This window comes from Callithrix jacchus, chromosome 15 (genome assembly GCF_049354715.1).
Source record: "Callithrix jacchus isolate 240 chromosome 15, calJac240_pri, whole genome shotgun sequence".
In the NCBI taxonomy this organism is placed as follows: Eukaryota; Metazoa; Chordata; class Mammalia; order Primates; family Cebidae; genus Callithrix; species Callithrix jacchus.
In genome coordinates, this window is record NC_133516.1 from 66,601,099 (window position 1) to 66,622,090 (window position 20,992).

At 36.7% G+C, this 20,992-nt stretch overlaps 1 protein-coding gene across 50 annotated transcripts in view; it reads left to right on the top strand.

The window, feature by feature from the left end:
* Positions 1–20,992, top strand: part of SETD5 (SET domain containing 5) — an 80,923-nt gene that overhangs the window by 7,949 nt on the left and 51,982 nt on the right. For all 50 annotated transcript variants that reach the window (XM_078351555.1, XM_078351571.1, XM_078351563.1 and 47 more), the window contains exon 2: positions 20,880–20,937. The gene's annotated coding sequence lies outside the window, so the exon portion shown is untranslated. The remainder of the gene's footprint in view (positions 1–20,879; positions 20,938–20,992) is intronic.

Genomic DNA, 20,992 nt, shown 5'->3' on the forward strand with positions numbered 1-20,992 from the left:
AATATAGTAAGACAGTTGTTTCATCATTCTTAGATATTATGATCTGATTTGAATGTTCTAGTATCATGTTAGCATATTTAGTAATGTTGACATGTTAATTTCAATACATGCCCAGGTGGATCTTCTTGCTTTCTATTTGTGCCGGTTTTCTGTCATTCTGTGTGAGGGGGGTTGGGTTCCCCCCACCATCTTTATCGTATTTTTAATTGCCGTCCTGTTAGGTTCTTTTGCTTACATTTCAAAAATTGTTTCCTACCTGTACTTCCTGCTCTACATGCCACAACACATGCAATTTGAACTTTCACAGTTTCTGTGAAGGAAGATGATCTGCAGTTAATAATCAACTATTTGAGCATTCTTGGTATCCAAGGAAGGTTTTACTTAGAAGGAAGAACCTGAAGGACCTGTTGGCGATTAGACGACTTCTGTGTTTATTTTACATTTTTTCTTATTAACATAGGCTGTTGAGAGTTGACTTGTTTTATAAGAGAAACAAGTCAATCTCTAGATTGATAGAGAAGAGCCCCAATCAGAGTTATTTGAAAAATAAATGTGTTTATTATGACAACATTTGGGGAAGAATCAAAAGGCACATTTTTAAAAAAACTTCTAGTTCTAAAGACAAGAGTTTAACCTCCTAAAACAGAACAAAGAGAAGAGCCTTTGAAACACTATGGTTGATTACATGCTGAATGTGGCATTAGGTGGTTGTATGAAAGCATACATTTTTATTTTCTCAATTTCTATGGTACAAACTGCCACAGCCATGGAAGTATGTCTATGCCCATAGCCTGAAATCTATTTGGTGGAATGCCTTAAAAAAGAACAGATCTGAGGAAAAGGTAAAGGCAGGTCTAAAATTTTGAAGTCCTTTTTAAAATATTTTTTCCTAGACAAATTTAGTGTTTGTAGCAAATAGAACTTTAATGTCCTAACTTAGTAATAGAACAAAATAATCGTGGGTTTACATGTCAATGCACATTTTAGGATAAAGCTAAAAATTACAGGGTCTACATACCAAATTGTTACTCCTTTTAGTATTTGGGCTATTTTATTGCAAAAGTTTATCCAGTATATAAAAACCTTTAGGCCAGGCGCCGTGGCTCACGCCTATAATCCCAGCACTTTGGGAGGCCGAGGCGGATGGATCACGAGGTCAGGAGATCGAGACCATCCTGGTCAACGAGGTGAAACCCCATCTCTACTAAAAATACAAAAATTAGCTGGGCATGGTGGTGCGTGCCTGTAATCCCAGCTACTCGGGAGGGTGAGGCAGGAGAATTGCCTGAATCCAGAAGGCGGAGGTTGCGGTGAGCCAAGATCGTGCCATTGCACTCCAGTCTGGGTAACAACAGCGAAACTCCATCTCAAAAAAAAAAAAAAAACCCTTGGAAACATAGTGGCATATTATGTAAGTATACTAAAGCCAGATATTTACTGATAATCAAAAAATATGAAAATTGTACTAACATCATATACAGAGCTCAGAAGTTACTGTAGCCAGGCATGGTGACTCACACAATCCCAGCACTTTGTGAAGCCAAGGCAGGCAGATCACCTGAGGTCAGGAGTTCGAGACCAGCCTGGCCAACATGGTGAAACCCCATCTCTACTAAAAATACAAAGATTAGCAGGGCATGGTGGTGTGAGCTTGTAAACCCCAGCTACTTGGGAGGCTGAGGCACAAGAATCGGTTGACCTTGGGAGGCAGAGGTTACAGTGAGCCAAGATCATGCCGCTGCACTCCAGCCTGGGAGAAACAGCGAGACTATGTCTCAAAAAAATAAAAAATAGAGAACTTACTATAGTCATACCACTCTTACTTAAACCCTAGGCCACGTGTGGAGTCCCAGGAGAAGACATGTTTTTAGAGAAGCAAGGCTCTAGGAAGGTGTAACATTCCTCTTACAGTTTCTGATGAACAGTTGGTATGAAAAGGAATGGTTGGAAGTTTGCAATAGTACACTGAGCAACAAGAAGAGAAATAAACATATCCTACTTCATGAAATAACCATGCCAGCCAAAGGAAATGGGAAAATAATTTTTTTTATAGCACACCTCATTTTTTAAAAACTCTTTAATACTAGGAGTATATTTCTGTGGCAGATAGTTACCCCCAAAGGACTGTGTCAAATATCTGTTGTGAAAATTAAAATTAATCTTTTGCCTGGGTGAGGTGCCTCATGCCTGTCTGTCGTCCCAGCACTTGGGAGGCTGAGGCAGATCACCTGAGGTCAGGAGGTTGAGACTAGCCTGACCAACATGGAGAAACCCCATCTCTACTAAAAATACAAAATTAGCTGGGCATGGTGGTGCATGCCTGTAATCCCAGCTACTCGGGAGGCTGAGGCAGCAGAGTAGCTTGAACCCAGGAGGAGGTTGCAGTGAGCTGAAATTGCGCCATTGCACTCTTGCCTGGGCAACAAGAGAGAAACTCTGTCTCAAAAAATAATAATTTTTTACAGATAGTGACCATATGTTTTACTTTCTTTGAGATAGTCCTGGTTTATACCTGCTGTCATAGCATAATTAGTAATAGTACCCCTTTCACTCTCGAAAATGGACCATAAATTATATGCTTACCATAATTGTAGAGGATTGTGAGACTTTTAGTCACTACCTAGCATCCTAGTTTTTCTTTATAGAGCTTTTCTGATTCTGGAGTCTCCTGTGCTGCAGTTTATCTGTTGACTTCTCTGAACCCCCATTTCCAAATGACTGCCTTTTTTAGAATGCCTTTCTTCTTTTCCCATTAGTTGGTAGTAACAGAAGGTGTAGGTATAGATTTGCTTAATTTTTAAATTTTTTATTATAAAAAATTCCAAATACTACAAAATAGAAAAGTAGACTCCCTTTGTTTAGAGTTTATTGAACTATCAGTTTAAAAGTTCCATTTGATCAGGATAAAGTCCATACATTGCAACTGATTGTTAAGTTTGAGTTTTTATAGGTTCTCTCTCTTTCCTTTTTCTCTGTAGGATTCTTGTTGAAGAAATGTATTGTTTTATAGAGTTCCTACTCTGGATTTTGAAGGTTTGATCATCATTTAGCACATTCCACTATTAAATAACATTTCCCCACCTATATTTCGTGTAAGTTAGTGATTAGATAGATTGCAAGCATATTATAATAGGACCATGTATTTCCATTAAAAGTTACATAATGTCTGCTTGTCTATGTAATGTTAAGTAGCTGTTGTTATTGCCTAGATCAAACTTTGTGGTCTTAAAAACTGAAGACCCCGAAGAGCTTTTGTTTATGTGGATTATGTTGAGATTTACCATATTAGAAACTAAAACTGAGAAAAATTTTAAATTATTTAAAATAATAAAGCCTGCTAATACAAGTAATGTGATTTTTTAATGAAAATAACTATACTTCTCATTTTTAAAGTGGCATTTTACATTTTTGCAAATCTCTTTAATATCTGACTTAATAGAAGACAGCTGCTTTCTCGTAACTGCTTCTGCATTTAATTTGTTGTGATAAGTTGTTTTGGTAGACTGAAGAAAATCTGGCCTTGCACAGATTAATTAGTTGTATAATGGAAGACCTCATATAACCCTCTGACAGAATCTAGAGGAATTCAGGCATTCTCAGACTACAGTTTTTGAGAATCACTGGCCTATCTTCATTATTTACTTTGTACCAGATGATATTTTATCACTTCTTCATTTGTTGTCTGGAATATGCACCCTCATTTTTATTTGGCCATAGTAAGATAGGTTATATACTGAAGGTAAGATAAGCACTTGGATTTTTTACGCCCTTGTTACCGGTTTTCAGAGTAATGAGTTGATAACTTAGCAATATGTAAAGATGTGCATGAAGTCTTTTTTTTTCTTTTTTAAATAATACTTTAAGTTCTGGGGTACATGTGCAGAACATGCAGGTTTGTTACATAGGTATACACATGCCATGGTGGTTTGCTGCATCCATCCCCTAGTCATCTATATTAGGTATTTCTCCTAATGTTAGCCCTCCCCAATCCCCCCACCCTCCAACAGGCCCCCCATGTGATGTTTCCCTCCTTGTGTCCATGTGTTCTCATTGTTCAACACCCAGTTATGAGTGAGAACATGTGGTGTTTGGTTTTCTGTTCTTGTGTCAGTTTGCTGAGAATGATGGTTTCCAGCTTCATCCATGTCCCTGCAAAGGACACGAATGCATCCTTTTTTTATGACTGCATAGTATTTTATGGTGTATATGTGCCACATTTTCTTTATCCAGTCTATCATTGATGGGCATTTGGATTGGTTCAAAGTCTTTACTATTGTTAACAGTGCCACAATAAACATACATGTGCATGTGTCTTTATAACTGAATGTTTTATAATCCTTTGGGCATATACCCAGTAATGGGATTGCTGGGTCAAATGGTATTACTAGTTCTAGATCCTTGAGAAATCGCCACACTGTCTTCCACAATGGTTGACCTAATTTACATTCCCACCAACAGTGTAAAAGCATTCCTATTTCTCCACATCCTCTCCAGCATCTGTTGTCTCTTGATTTTTTAATGATCACCATTTTAACTGGTATGAGATGGTATCTTAGTGTGGTTTTGATTTGTATTTCTCTAATGACCAGTGATGATGAGCTTTTTTCATATGTTTGTTGGCTGCATAAATGTCGTCTTTTGAGAAGTGTCTGTTCATATCCTTTGCCCACTTTTTGAAGTATTACTATTGTGTACTCATGGCTTTAAACATGTTTGATGTGTTACAGTCTGGCAGTTACTGTTTTTGACATTCAGCTTGTCCTACCTTTGTCTGTCGGCTACTAAATTCTTTTGATTCATTCTTAATATTTTCCTCACTTGTTTCCTTGCTTCCTAGTGTTACTAGATGTTCTGGGATAATTTTGCACATTTTTTGCCCCAAACCTGGAATCAGCCATTTGTGCAAAAACCTCTTAAGTTTTTCCATGAGAAATGGTACTTAGAAACCACAGTGTGGATGGCAGGAGTGTTCGTTGCTCTTGGATTGAGTCGTTTCTAGATTTTTCAATGAACAAAGTTGAAAAATGTTTTATTTCTTTTTTAAAATATCAGTTGTTGGTATTTGAAAAGTTCTATTTCAAACTCAGTACTATGTGATACTTATGTAAACCTAATCTTTCTCCCTTTCCCCATGTCCAGAATCTCAGTTTTCACTAACACCAATGTAATTTCTCTTTGCTTTGTGCCATAATATATACACAACAGTTTTAAAGTGACAGAACAATACAATTACTGCAAACTGTTTTTTTATTTTGTTTTCTCATGTCTTTTTGCCCTTAGGGAATATCCCTTTAGAGATGGAAATAGTCATGCCTCACTTAATGATGAGGATATTTTCTGAGAAATGTGTTGTCAGGTGATTTTGTCATTGTGTGGACATCTAGAATATACTAACATAAACCTACATGGTACACCTAAGCTATATGGTATAGCCCATCGTTCTTAGGCTGCAAATCTGTACAGTATGTGACCTCTGAATACTATATGCAGTTGTAACACAATGGCAAGCATTTGTGTATCTAAACATGGAAAAGAAAAAGTAAAAATACAGTATAAAAGATTAAAAAATGGTACCCCTGTGTAAGGCAGCACCTTTACAGTCTTATGGGATCATTATCATATGTGGTCCAACCTTGACTGAAAAGTTGTTATGTGACACATGACTGTATACAGTCAGATTACAGTATTTTGAAATCCCACCTAGAATAGTTCTTCTCTATGGTTATGCCACCAGTTTGATACACAGTGAGATTAATTTGTTATATTTTCAGGTTTTTCAGGGATTAGGTTTTGTTTTATAATTATGTAAAATACTTGAATGGTTAGTAAGTGAAATTTATGAAGCTGGGTATAGTCAGAAAAATTGAGCTTCTATCCTAGTGTCTTCCAGCTGGTTCTCTCCCTGTCCCTATATGTTAGACTGGACAGAGTCATCATGAATTTTCAGAGTGATATTTTGTCATGATACTTCCCCTTTTAGTGTAAGCATTTAAGTTAGTTCATTTACTAAAACTATCTCCTAGATTTTTCAGTAACTAATATTTTTACACTATAGAAGAGGAACGTGGACATTTCTGTTCTTTTTTTGGAACCAGAATTGGCTTACTAAAGCAGTTTGAGATAAGAGACTTTCTCTAGTAAAAATTCTCTTTCTCTTTTTTTAATTGAGTCTCACTTCATCGCCCAGGCTGGAATGCGGTGGTGTGATCTTGGCTCACTGCAACCTCTGCCTTCCAGGTTCAAGGAATTCTCCTGTCTCAGACTCCTGAGTAACTGGGACTACAGGCTCCTGCCAGGCTAACTTTCGTATTTTAAGTAGAGACAGGGTTTCACCTTGTTGGTCAGGCTGGTGTGGAACTCCTGACCTCAGGTAATCCACCCACCTTGGCCTCCCAAAGTGCTGGGATTACAGGTGTGAGCCACTGTACCCAGCCAAAATTCTCTCTCTTGAAATGCCAGGCCATATTTGTCTCTGGGGATTTCAGGTACACTTGGGAACTGGTGTTACTTGAAGTAGAGAGCTCATCAATTAACTTATTGAATGGTTTGTCCTTAGACTTGAAATGTATGTTATTTAGAAAGGATGTTATCTATTTTTTAACTTTGTCATTTAAAATCCAAGTTATTTGATTTTATGTGTCTTAAATAAAATATTAAAAGTTTAAAAGTCTTATACCTGGTAAATATTAAATCTGTTTTTTTCTCCTTCCTAATTACAGTATCTTAAAGTTATCTTATTTCATCAATACGTCACTTTCTAATATCTATATGGATTTTAAAAATGCCAGGCACAGTGGCTCGTACCTGTAATCCCAGCACTTTGGGAATCCAAAGCAGGCAGATCACAAGGTCAGGGGTTTGAGACCAGCCTAGCCAGCATGGTGAAACCCCGTCTCTACCAAAAAATTAGCCAGGTGTGGTGGCGCATGCCTATAATCCCAGCTACTCAGCAGGCTGAGTCAGGAGAATTGCTCCAACCTGGGAAGTGGAGGTTGCGGTGAGCCAAGATTGTGCCATTGCACTCCAGCCTGGGTGACCAAGCGAGACTCCGTCTCAGGAAAAAAAAAAAAAAAAGCTAAATTAAGTTATACCAAATGGTGAAGAAATAGTGATTAAGAATGGAAGGTTTCTAGCTATGTTTTTTTTTGCTTTGGCTTTGGCCAACATCAGTTTAATTCTTTGGCCTGCTAAGAATAATACTTTTCTCCTAAACTTGTGAACATTATATAAGCTAATGCATGAAAAGTGGTTAAAGAAACAGTGGTGCAAAATAAGCATCCAGTAAATGCTGCCTTTATTTTGGAAGGGGTTATTATTGTTATAAGCATTTGATCAGTTCTCTAAACTCTGTCTGAACTTAGAATTAGTAACACCTGACTTTCATGACTTCATTGGTTTTATGAAAAACAACTGTTAACAAAGGAATAATTGGTATCTAGCTAAAATTTGAGGCCTCTGACTTCACACGTATACCAGTGCTTACTATATAATCACATTTAAAATTATTAATTTAATAAAGAAAGCTTTAAGGAAACAAGCCTCCTGTTGAGGAGCCAGTGTCCTTTTCAAACACTGGATCCTGAAATTGTATTATTTGATGTGGCTTTCGGGTATTGTGTATGCTGACCAGTCACAGGTGGTTGGTTTGTTTCTTTAACTCTAGAATTTTGAGATGCATTTGCCTTTACATGCCCTCAATGTAAGTTATATAACCAGATTGTTCATTAGTTCAGGCTTTTTTTTTTTTTTAATACTTTGGGATTAGAGTGAGGTTATAGAGTGTTATAAGGAATTCAGATTAGAAGATGGTTTCTTAGATATGGGAATTCTAGGAAAGGACAAAAAATGGTATACTAAGGTTATCTTCCTTCCTCCACCACCAAAAAAAAAAAAAAAAGCTACAATACACAGTTTTGGTTTTTATTTTTATGTTTTTTAGAGACAAGGCTCTACACTGTCGCCCAGGCTAGAGTGCAGTGGCACAATCATAGCTCATTGTAATCTTGAACGCCTGGGCTCATGAAAGCCTCCAGAGTAGCTAGGACTACAGGTGTGTGCTACCACACCCAGCTAATTAAAAATATATATATATCAAAAGGGGGTTGGCGGGGGTGGGGCGGGTCTCACTATGTTACCCAGGCTGGTGTTGATTAAACTCCTGGCCTCAAGTGGTCTCATGCTTCAGCCTTCCGAAGCTCTGGGATTACAGTCATGAGCCACCATGCCTAGCCCACATTTTGCTTTTTAAATTAGTCTTTATCTTTTGGAGATACATGCTGAAATATTTATGGATGAAATGAAATGTTGTCTGGGGTTTGCTTTAGACAGAGAGGAGATAGTAGACGAAACAATCAGCTATTCGCTGGTCATTGTTGGTACTGGATAGTTAATAAATGGACTTCTTTATCCATTTTACTTTCATACTTTATTTGAAATGGTCTTGCTGTGTTGCCCAGCTGGCCTTGAACTCCTGACCTCAAGAGATTCTCATGCCTCAGCCTCCCAAAACTCTGGGATTAGAGGTATGAACCACCATACCCAGCCAATAACAGAAAGTTTTAAATTTTAAAATAAAAGTATTCATACACTGGGCTATCATGGGTCCTGGTAAAACAGACTTAGAGAACATAATCAAATGTTTCTGTCTTTCCTTGTTGGTAGTGCTTGCCCTCTGAACCCATTTCCTCTCCTGATAATCATCTGTTTCCAATCAACAGAAAAATAGAGTAACCTACATAGATACATAATGAGTTTGTACTAAAAGGGAAATTTTAATATTATAAAGAAGTCTATACAGATTCTGGAGACCATTCCTGAGCAGAAGATTGAGGAAGCAAATGGATTAATGTAATAGTATGTTCAGTATGCAATAGGTAACATTTTATGATATGGTTGAATTTCTGAAAAGATATAAATGTCAGACTTATTTAATTAGCCTTCCACCTCTACTGATATAATCTGCCCTTCTCTCTCTTCCTGACTTTATTGCTGCCCATCTGTAGTTTTGATCTTTTTTCTCTAGGATTCTTTGCCTAGAATTGCATGGGCCTTCTGGATCTGGAACACGGATAAAGGAAGAGGATGGGTGTTTTTCAGATGTTACTGGAGTGATTATAAATTCTAGCTACTTTGGTGGGTGGGTGGGTGGGAGTGTGTGTGTGTGTGTGTGTGTGTGTGTATTTTTAAGTTAATTGGCCTCTTCCAAACATCAATACTTTGGTCTTTCAATCAGTTTGGGGCTTCCTTTTTCTCAGACTGGCTGCAGTTTAGGGAAGAATATACAACAGAGGCCTAGAAGTTTTGCATCAAATTTTGTGTCTGCAGTTTTCTGAGGAATGAGTATGCATGCTCAAATAATAGCTAAGTATTAAGTTTGAAACCTGCTAGAAAAACAATCACAAGGTAATTAAGTGGGTATGCCCAGGATCAGTTTTTGAATATTGGTACTAGAGCAAATGGATTGCTACTAGATTTCCTTTTTACTTTCATATTCAGATGTAAGAAGAGTTGGAGTTCAAAATGTGAAAAGCAGTCTTGAATCTCAGTAGATTAAGAAACTTTTAATTCATTGAAGAGCCATTGGTTGTGTGTTTTGTTTTTTGGTGTGGGGGTGTGTCTGTGTGGTTTTTAACAATTTGAGGATGAGTAGGAGGTTGTCATTGCTTTTACAAGGAGCCTTAATGATAGTTTGCTGTTTGGCACAACAGGTGAAAGGAGGAGCCTTTTCTAGAGGGATCTTTGTTTCCCTTTTTCACTAGTAGTATCATTCCATGTATTCACCAGGATATAAATTGTTTAGTCCTGTCTTGGCTAAATAGATAATGGTCCTTAAGGTCATAAAATGGAAGGATATTGTGCGGGCAAATTATTAGTTCTCTAGAATATTTTTTACTGTATTTTCCTCATCAACAGAAGGAAAATTTTTAAACTTAGAAGAAAAAAACAAGCATTTTTCTCCAAAAGATTCGGAACTACTCTTTTAAGTTTTTAACAGTGATCTACAATGGATTTGTTAAAAATCTGGGGCATGAATTTTTCATTAATGTTTTTACATTGTTTACTGAGTATTGGAAAAGGAAATAGAGTATTCCAAAACAAAAAGATTCAGGATTTGGAACTGTTTTACTCAGGAAAAAATAAGTTTATAAATAGAAGATGTTTTAATGAAAAATAAAATAGCAAATATATGGAAATCCGAGATAGTCTGTGTTTTGCTTTACTCTGTTCAGTGCTAGAATTCTGGGCTTTGTTTGGGGTCAAACTCTGATATGACAGGAAAACTAACAGAGATTATTAAAGGAGACAGTAACATAAATGGGAAAGTTTGAACTTGGTGTATGGTTGTAATTATATTTTGTATAAGAATGAAAGCAGTTTATGCCAGTCGTATTCATAACTAAAAAGTACTATTTTATTAAGTTTCCTGGGGGTAATTTATTGTAAAAGTTAATGACATGAGCATTTTGACCCAAATACAGTTGAAATGTTTATTGAAACTAGATTAAAAATGAGCATATGTGTCAAGGCTTTAAAATCATTTTTCATATTAAGATTTCCAGAGAATGTTTTTGTAATCTGTAAGTTAGATATTTTTAATGTTTTAGATGACAGGAACTGTTGAAGGTCTCTGGTCTCATAACAAGCCACTAGCTAACTAATCCAAAGACATTTGGCTTCATGAGCTTCTAGGGAAATAAATGTGCTCACTGTTCCAAAGGTTTTATTTTGCTCAGTAACCTCCTAAATGTTTGTTTGAGTTGGTCATTGTCTTCCATTGCTGTTACTTTTTTTTTTTTTAAGAGACAGGATCTCCTTGTCACCCAGGCTGGCGTGCGGTGGCACAGCCATAGCTTACTACAGTCTCAATTCTTAGGCTCAAGAGATCAGGATCCTCCTATCTCAGCCTCCTGAGTAGTTAGGACTACAGGCGAGCACCATCACTCCTGGTTGTCTGATTGTGTGGCCCAGGGTGTGGCCACAAACTCCTTTTCTTTTTCTTTTCTTTTTTTTTTTAAAGACAGGCTCTGGCTCTGTTGTTCAGACTAGAGTGCAGTGGCGCAATCTTTAACTCGCTGCAACTTCCACCTCCCTGGCTCAAGCCATCCTCCTACCTCAGCCTCCTGAGAAGCTGGGACTACAGGTGTGTGCCACCATGCCTGGCTACTTTGTTTGTAATTTTTTTTGTTGTTGTGGTTCAAATAGGAATTTTCCACATGTATCCAAAATATTTTTGGTTTGTGACACTCAGTGTTATTATGAGTCATTTTTCCATTGGGAGGTGTGCCTCAGAGTGGGTGAGCCTTTTTGCCCTAAGTCTGTCAGCACTCTAAGACTACAAATATTCTAAGAGATTGCTCACTAAAAATAAGAACAGCTGCTCATCTACCTCAATTGTGAGCCATAACTTTTGTGATCCAATCAGTCCTTATCTTTAGTACACACATTTGTGGAATATTACACTCACTGCCTGCTTTGGGGTGTTTCTCCTATGTCTTAGCCATTTTTGTATGTTGGCATATAGCAAATATAGGAATGCTATGTCACAGCTGTGGGTCATGTATATATACAGTTAGCTGTGTTCTGAGGAGAAACTTGCATTCCTTGGAATACAAGAAATTTATCAGCAAACATGTCATAAAATAATTTACAGTGATTTTTTTTCTTAAAATGTTTCAATGATTAAGACATTTGTTAATAACTGAAGTATATAATTGTAAAACCTAAGCATTACTCAGCAAATCTAGCAATTGTTGAATTGCATAAGCTTTTTATTCATGGGAACTTTTGCTAAACAATGATGACCTTCGATTTTCTATCACCATCACCTATCATGATAAGCATGCCCCTCTTATGTATCCTTATACCTATTATAAGGATAAACAAGGGATCGCTCCACCCACCACATGTCATAGACACAACTGGTATTTTTGGGTTTTGCTGTAAACTAATCCTGGAAGGAAGAGAGGTTATAGATAAAATAAGATTGGCCATGAATTGATAGTTGATTAAAGCTGGGTAGGTACCATGGACTTCATTATGGGGTTTTCTCTGATTTTATATTTATTTGAAGTTTTTCAACATAAGTTGTTTTTTTAAGATACAAAAAAAAACTGATAGAGTAAATAGTGTAAACAGTTTTTGAAGGAAAAGGAAATGGCTTAGTAGCAAATTGACAAAAAAATTCTTGTTCCCATTCAGGCAAAGGAATTTGGACTAACCGATAAGCATTAAGGAAACCATTATTTGCAGATTTCAAATAATGGAAGGATAGTGACCGATGTTATGTTCTAGAAGGGATAACATCATGGAAGAATGTAGAGTAGATTGAAACGTTCACACCCCAGAGGTAGTGAGACCAGTTCACTGCTATTATATAATGCTACCTTGAAATCATAGGGAGGCGACTGATGTGGATTGCTAGAAGTCTGCAAAAATTTCAGAGGAGAATAACTCTTCACACAGGCTCTCAGTCAGGTGCTAGTGCCAGCACAACAAAAAAGAGGTTTTTTTCCCCTCATTTGGCCACAGCATGGCTTTGGACCATGAGTGTGTCATATGGAGTATACCAAAAGTGATTTTGTTCCTGTGGTGAAAATGAAGTCAATATTTTATCTCCTGTCTTTTAGTAAATCAGTATAGAAAAGTTTTTAAATTATTTTCTTATTTTTTTCCCATGTGTTCTAAGATAAGTCTCTTACACTATCTAGGTTTCTTTTTTCCCCAAAAGTGATTTAAAATGATGCATCATATTTTATACTTCTGAGGCAGAACTGCTACAACAGTTTTGATAATCTGTTTGAAATGAAGCACTCAAATCTTCTAGTTTACTTGTATTTGCAGTCAGATCTCTACAGATGCCAGCTAGATTACAGATGGCTAGCATAAGGTTTTTCATTACTGAAAGAAGAAATGTAGAGCTTAGTACAGTCTATTAAACGAATTAAAGGTTATGACAAAGGACAACTATAAGAAAATACTTTGGTTCTGAAATATTGCTTCAGCTAGGGTTTATTTTGAAGCTCCCAACCCAAATTTGTGGAAATTCAACTGAGATCTAATATTCAGCATATAAGAACTTTACAAGACATCCAATCAGTAGTAGTCTTCAACATGAATCACACTGGCCAGGCTCAGGGCTCACCCTTGTAATCCCAGCACTTTGGGAGGCTGAGGCGGGCAGATCACCTAAGGTCAGGAGTTCAAGACCACCCTGGCCAACATGGTAAAACACTGTCTCTATTAAAAATACAAAAAAAATAAGCATAGTGGTGGGCACCTGTAAGCACAGCCACTGGGGAGGCTGAGGCAAGAGAATCACTTGAACCTGGGAGGCAGAGGATGCAGTGAGCCGAGATCACACCATTGCACTCCAGACTGGGGAACAAGAACAAAACTTCGTCTTAAAAAAAAAAAAAAAAAAAAGCAAATTACATAAACATTGAGAATTTGCAGATAACTTTTCATTTTAGGGCTTTCTTTTTGTTTTTCTTTTCTTTTTTTTTTTTTTTTTTTGAGATGGAGTCTTACTCTGTTACCCAGGCTAGAGTGCAGTGGTGTAATCTTGGCTCACTGCAATTTCCGCTTCCTGGGTTCAATCAGTTCTCCTTCCTCAGCCTCTCAAGTAGCTGGGATTACAGGTGCCCACCACCATGCCCAGCTGATTTTTGTGTTTTTAGTAGAGATGGGATTTCGCCATATTGACCAGGCCATCTTGAACACCTCAAGTGATCCATCCACCCACCTCAGTCTTTCAGGGTTCTGAGATTACAGGCATGAGCCACCATGCCTGGCCCTCGGGTTTTCTTTTAGAATATAGAGAATCTTTTATAGAAAAGACTGTATGAGGAAAGTGAGAATTGAAGTTATTTTAAGACTGGGTGTGGTACTCAAACTTGTAATCCCAGCACTTTGAGAGACCCAGGCAGCAGGACTGCCCTGAGCCCAGGAGTTTGAGACCATCGCTGGCAACGTAGTGAGACCCCAATTGCTACAAAAAAATTTAAAAATTAGCCGAGAATGGTGATGTAGTCTCAACTACTCAGGAGGTTGACATGGGAGGATCTCTTGACCCTGAGAGGTTGATGTTGCAGTGAGCCATTGGTCATACCGCTTCATTCCAGCTGGGTGTCAGAGTAAGACACCGTTTCAAAAAAAAAAAGAAAGAAAAATTCTTTTAAGGAAATAATTTAAGGAAATTAGCCGTCTACCATGTTTATCAAGAACCTAAATGTTTGTGAAAATGTAAAATGATTTTAACTTTCTGGAGGGTGGTTTGTCATCACTAATAAATATGCCCATACCATTGTAGCAGTTTAATTTCTAGGAATTTGTCCTAAGAAATGTTTGTGCATATGTATAAAGAAAAGTATAAGTAAATGACCGTTCACAGCATTGCATATGTTATGGGAAAGCAGTGACAATCTAAACATCTGCCAACAGAGGATTGATTTAAATTACAGTAGATGCATAGACTGGAATACTCACTTAAGAGAAAGTAATGGTTTTATACATACTCATAGAAACATATCTAAAACTTACTGCTAAATTTTAAAAAGCAGCTTACAGAGCAGTACAGTTATCACTTACATGAGACTTTAACTTCTACTTTTTATACTTTTGTAATATTTGCATATTTTTACAGGCATTTTTATTGATACAGCCATTCAAAGGGGAGGGGAATCCTGTGCATATCAGAATTATTAAGCTTTAAGTTTTTGGTGGTGGTGGTGTTGGTTTTTCTGAAACAGAGTCTCGTTCTGTCACCCAGGCTGGAGTGCTGCGGCGCAATCTCGGCTCACTGCAACCTCCGCCTCTCAGGGTCAAGCAATTCTTGTGACTTGGCCTCCTGAATAGTTGGGATTACAGGTGTGCACCACGACGCCCAACTAATTTTGTATTTTTAGGAGAGACGGGGTTTCACTATGATGATCAGGCTGGTTTCGACGTCCTACCCTTGGGTGATCCCCTCACCTTGGCCTCCTAAAAGTGCTGGGATTACAGGCATGAGCCACTGTGCTTGGTCCACTTTCAGGATTTTATTTTCCCCCTTCATGGTTGTATACATGCAATACTTGGCACATAGGCAAACCTAAACAGTTTGCAAGTTGCCTACCCTTTTCTTCTTTGGATAAAAGAAACCTCTTAAGATAGCACTTAACATGGTTGGTGTGTGTATATATGTGTGTGTGTGTGTGTGTGTGTGTGTGTGTGTGTGTGTGTGTGTGTGTGTATAGTGAGAGAGAAGTTACTTCATGTTTGTTGAATGAATGAATGAATAAATGAATGATGAATAAAGGAAAAAAGTTGCAAATCTACATAATATAAATCCCAAGACAGCCAGGAATTTTATCTGGACCTAATTGTCTAACATGGCACCAATAATCATTGATACTTAATAAAAGCAGGGGTGGGCATGGCAGTAAGTATCTGTGGTCCCAGCTAATTGGGAAGCTGAGGTGAGAGGATCACTTGAGCCCAGGAGGTTGAGGCTACAATTAACTATGATTGTACCAAAGCTCTCCAGCCTGGGTGACAGTGAGACCCTGTCTCAGAAATAAAAATAAAACCGTTATAATTCAGATGTTGCTATCTAAAGTAAGTAGTAATTGCTATAATAAACAGAAGCTATACACTAAAATCTTAATTTTCTTTCCTTTAAACTCTACTAATGTAGGTGTGTAGTAGACTTCATACAAGTTAATCTTTTTGTAGCTCTGTTTCGTCGTTTCTGTTTCTTCATCATTTGGAGAAATTTTCCTAAAATAATAGAAGTAAAAATACAGACATTAATGCCTCACAAATTTGTACAACCCACTTCATCTATACCAAGTAAAAGTGGCTTCCATTTTGGGGTTTGAAAACGAAAAATATCTGAATTCACAGAGGAAGCCTGTGTAGAGGAGAAGTTCTTTTTCCTACTGTAGTTTGGTACGTTGGTCTCTAACACATGTTCTGAGCCTCAGAACACAGGAGGACAGAACCTTCAGAAAGTGTTGACAATATAACTGTTGAAAGAGGTTAGTCAGTCTAAATTATTTGAGGGCATTACCTTTATTTGGTACTTAGAAGTCTAAAATCTTCCTGATCTTGTTAAGGTTGCAAAGAGTCTGTATTGTTGGTTAGTTTAGCAGTAAATACCTGCCGTTTATCATTGTTAAACGGGCTGTAAATAAAATATTTATTTTTCTTCAGTGTTAATTTGTGATCAGAATATTTAGATAATAATTATTATTTATGGTATGTAGTCTTATCCTACTGCCACTCCCCTCTTGCTTTACATACTGCTAAGTATGACTTGATCTCTATAATATTCACTATTAATGACGTTTGTTTAATGGGGAAGGAAATTCTTAATGTAGACTAAAGTTGGGTTTTTTAAGTTGTCTTTTAATGGCCTTTTATTCTAGTAAACTTAGATTTTTATGGACATCAGTTTATTGTGCCAAGCTCAATATCTCCTAGAGGGAGTATAAATTTAGGCAGAGGAATCAGGGAATAAACTGGTATTGTAGAAGAGATAGGAGAAAAGGAGATTTTTATCTTGGTTTAAATTACTAAATCATGATGTTTCTTGTCTCACTGCTCACTCCAATCAGTATTTCTCTCTTCAGCTCTGAACCCCTGAATCCTTTGCTTGCGTTAACTTGCTTCAGATTATAAGCCTAATTTATACTGTTCTAATTACAGGAACTTATCTCTGAGTGCTCTTTTAGAGTTCATCTCCTTGTTTTCCAGTAACTCCTAATTTGTTTCTTCTAATGCTTAACACTTTTTTCTCTTTTTTTTCATGTTTCTCACATTTTTTCTTTCCCCATTGTCTGCTATAGCAAACTTAAAATACTTGTTTTTGGAGAAGAGTTTAGCCATACTCACGTTATTATCAGCAGCTCCTCTTCCTTCACATATACTTAAAGGGACCAGAAAGTGTATGTATGTATGTATGTGTGTGTATGTATATATATATTTTTTAAATTGCATTTTAGGTTTTGGTGCATATGTGAAGAACATGCAAGATTGTTGCATAGGTACATACATGGCAGTGTGGTTTGCTGCCTTCCTCCCCATCACCTATATCTGGCATTTCTCCCCATGTTACCCTTCCCCAACTCCTCACCCCCCACTGTCCCTCCCCTAGTTTCCACCTACAGACCTCACTGTGCGATGCTCCCCTCCCTGTGTTCATGTGTTCTCATTGTTCAACACCCGCCTATGAGTGAGAACATGTGGTATTGGATTTAACCAGAAAGTTATTTAAGCTCTTGCCACAAACGCTAGTCTGTGTGCGCCTATGAGTCAGCACAACAGGTATTTTTTTTTTATTGTACAGATGAGAAAACTGAGACTTTGAGACATTCTATGAATTACCTAAGCTAATTGGCAGCAGTGCCAGGATTTATAGAAATTTGGAGCAGGAAGAAACACGATGAAGATTTTACTTTGAGGAATTTAGGGTTCATCTATGTAAAGTGATTTTTCTGAGGTCACTAATTATGTTGTAGGCTAGAACTCAAGTTTCCTAACTCCTAATATAGTGCCTTTCTTTTTTTTTCCTTTCTTTATTTTTTTAAGAGATGGGTCTTACTCTGTTGCCCAGGCTGGCGTTGAACTCCTGGGCTCAAGTGTTCCTCCTGCCTTGGGCTCCCAAGGTGCTAGGATTACAGGTGTGAGCCACTGTGCCTGGCCTCTTACAGTGCTTTTCCCTAGCATACTTTTTCTTCTTCTAAGGTAAAAGGCTATATGTCATAGTATAGCTGCAGTGACTTTACTTGAGATATTTGACTTTGAAATGGAGATGGAAGATAAGTACATCTTCCATCATTCTCACATTCATTCTCATACAAGTCGATCATGTAGATAAAAGGTAGTCATATATTTATTGCATTCTGGACTGTTCTGTGATTTAAAAATTAAGTAGAGAGTAAAAATCATCATACTGAAAAGCCTAAAATTCTTTTACCATTTCCCCTTTTTGCTATTTTGTAAAGTCATTCAAAAGAGAAATCAAAGAACTATAGATGTATTTAAGAAGAAATTATGTGTAAAATAATTATATGTAAAAACAAAATTTTGAATAATCAAGTTCAGAAATTGGATCTTAAAAAATTTATTAGCAGCTTTAACCCTTTTGAAATATTCTCAAAAAGTTTTTTCTCTTCTTGAATTAAATTGATTCATTTATTGACCTATTATAGAGGGGTTCTTTTTTTTTTTTTTTTAGTGCTTCATAGCTATTCTGTATATCTGTTCATTTTCGTTATTTAGTAGTGTATAGAAGTAGTAGGTTGGGCTGAATATATTTATTTCAGGATATATCTTAGATATTTGTGTTTTTTCATGAATCCCAGTTTAACGGTTATTGCTTTCAAAAGGAAGAAATTTGGTTTATCATGGCTGTTGGCTAGTCGAAGTTTAGAGAACTGTATACGGGATCTTTAGTGAGAAAAAAATAATTTTTTATACTTTTATAGTATCATGTGAAAAATCTGATAACAAAACTTCTGAAAAAGAAACCAGGCCTGGGAGATGAGGATTCTAGGGAAGATTATTTTTAAGTTACATTCTAAATTAGTAAATTGTGGATAATAAGATGAAAATCTGATCCTTCAGTAAGTAATATTGCTGCCCTGCAAAGAAAAAGTGAGTGTTGTAAGTACTGTTGTGAGATGATACTGCTTGGTCTACCCTTTATGTCAGCCTAAGCAAGATTAGATTTTCTCTTTTCTGTAAAAGATGCTAATATTTACTTTTATCTAATTTTAAAAATTTGAAATAGGCCTTTCTGTCTCTGAATTAGAGATGGAATAAATATGTGTACATATTTATCTTTACTTTGAAATATTATCGTTGGACGATAGATTTCAGAGCAATTTTTATGCTTAGGGAAGAAACTACCTCACATAAAAGGTTTTCTTAGAGAATGAGAAAAATAAGTAAAAATTTTTGTATTTGTGTTAATATCACTGTTAAATGATTGGATAATTATATTTATAGAAGTAAAAAATGCTCAGTACTTTATCTCAAGTTAATGATGGATATTGTACAGCCAAAGGAATTAACAGAAAAAGGACACTTTGAGAAAATGGCTTGTTCTTATGTATCTAAATATATACTATGTTCACTTATGTTTTGTCAGACACTGAAATTGAGAAAGAAAGATTTGGCATTCTGGTGGTTTATGGAGAGTTGATCAGAGATTGCTCCTTGGCTGAGTTGCTGTCTGCATAGGCTGTTAACAATTGTTTCTCTGGCAGCAGATCTTGTTCATCAGGATTGCATCATTTCTGGGAGAATGGCCAAGGTCCACAGCCTCAGTACAAAGACTGTCTGAAGCATATGAGGCCTGTTCTCTTTCTGAAGCGGCACTCCTCTTCCTGCCAGTCCTCTTCACAGGATTACTGAAGCAGACTTGTTCTGAATTTCTTTCATTGGATTGGTTGTTTATTGGACTCTTGTCTCCCAGCTGCTTCCGCCTCACCTGTCTGATGCAATTTCTTCTTCTGAAATCTCTGTTGGAATTGTTCATAAAACACTTTTTGTTTTCTCTGAAAGTGACCAGGCAGATCATACAGGTCTTGTGCTTACAGCAAGTCATATAGAGAAGAGACTATCAATCAGAATGATGATACAGAGACTGTTGGCCATTTCTGAACCCAATTAAAAAGATGGGGTAATTAAGAAACGTTTCTGGCATGTTCTATTTAACATCCTTTTCCCTAGAAACTATGTAAATGGCACCTCCTAAAGAGAGTACTCGGTACTGGAAGATACAGACTGCATCTGTTTCTGAATCCAAGAACTTGCTAATGTTCCTGTGGATTCTAATGGGTTGTTCTAGAAATAGTTAATAAGAAATTGAAATTCTGATGCATTTTCTTCCTACTGTACACTCACACCTATTTCTCTTTTTCTTCCTTTCCTTTTTTCTTTATTTGCTATTGCTTATTCCTTGATTTACTTTGTTTCTTCCTTCCTTTTACTGTACTTCGATACTTTTTATTTCTCTAATAATTCTGGATGTACTATTTTAAATTGTTTCTAAAGAATAGTTTATTTTCCAGTTTTTTTTAATTAGAAATTATAAAACATAAATAAATCTAATGCTGGGTCATTGTAATCCTGTGAACAGCTCTTTTTGTGTTTATGATATATTAATCTTTAAGATGTTAACAACTCATTCTGGCTAGTGTTAAATTTGACTTTATGGAAAAAACACCAGACTTAAAGGGTACATTTTCCCCCCAAAGTCCTGGGTCACTTACTTTCCCTTCCTTTTTGGAAGGTAGAAAATTAAACCCCATTTTTCAAGCATGTTTCCATTTGACCACAAATAGAATTGACTCCCTTTTATCACTCTTTTTTTTTTTTTTAGTAGGACTAGAAACTAGAGGATATAGAATGAGGGGAAAGAAAGGAGTGATAAATAAGGACTTGTAATTTAATGGGTGGCGATGGGCCCTTGTCTGGCTGGAGAGTTGTCTGGCATCAGGTTAAAGAAAGGTCTCTGCATTTGGGAAGTGTTCAGTGGAGAAGAGAAGCACGTCTAGTAAAGAGAAAAAGAAGGGGTACCTTGGAAAGTGAGAAATAATTCTAATATGAAGAAAGGGGAAGAATTAGCCAGTGACAGAAGTATTTACCATTTAAGTCAAATAATTTCTTTCCCTACCCTCTAGTTTCTCGATTTATGGAAAAAAAAAGATTAAAGGGCAAAAATTTAGTCCTGGATGGACAAAAGGTGGTTAACAAGATAGTATAGATTTAGGATGGTCAAACAAGACAGTATACAGAAACAAAATTATCATTAATATAGCCATTGAATTCCATTCTATGTGTTCATCAATGTTATTTTTTTCTATACTAATTTGTGTCTCAACTTTTTCTAGGTCTTCAGAACTCTTAGCAGATAATTTTGGGGGACTTCATATTCAGAAGTCTATAAAGGTGACTGACGCAAGTAAATCCTTTTAATTTGTTTTTTTTTTTTGCATTCTAATGA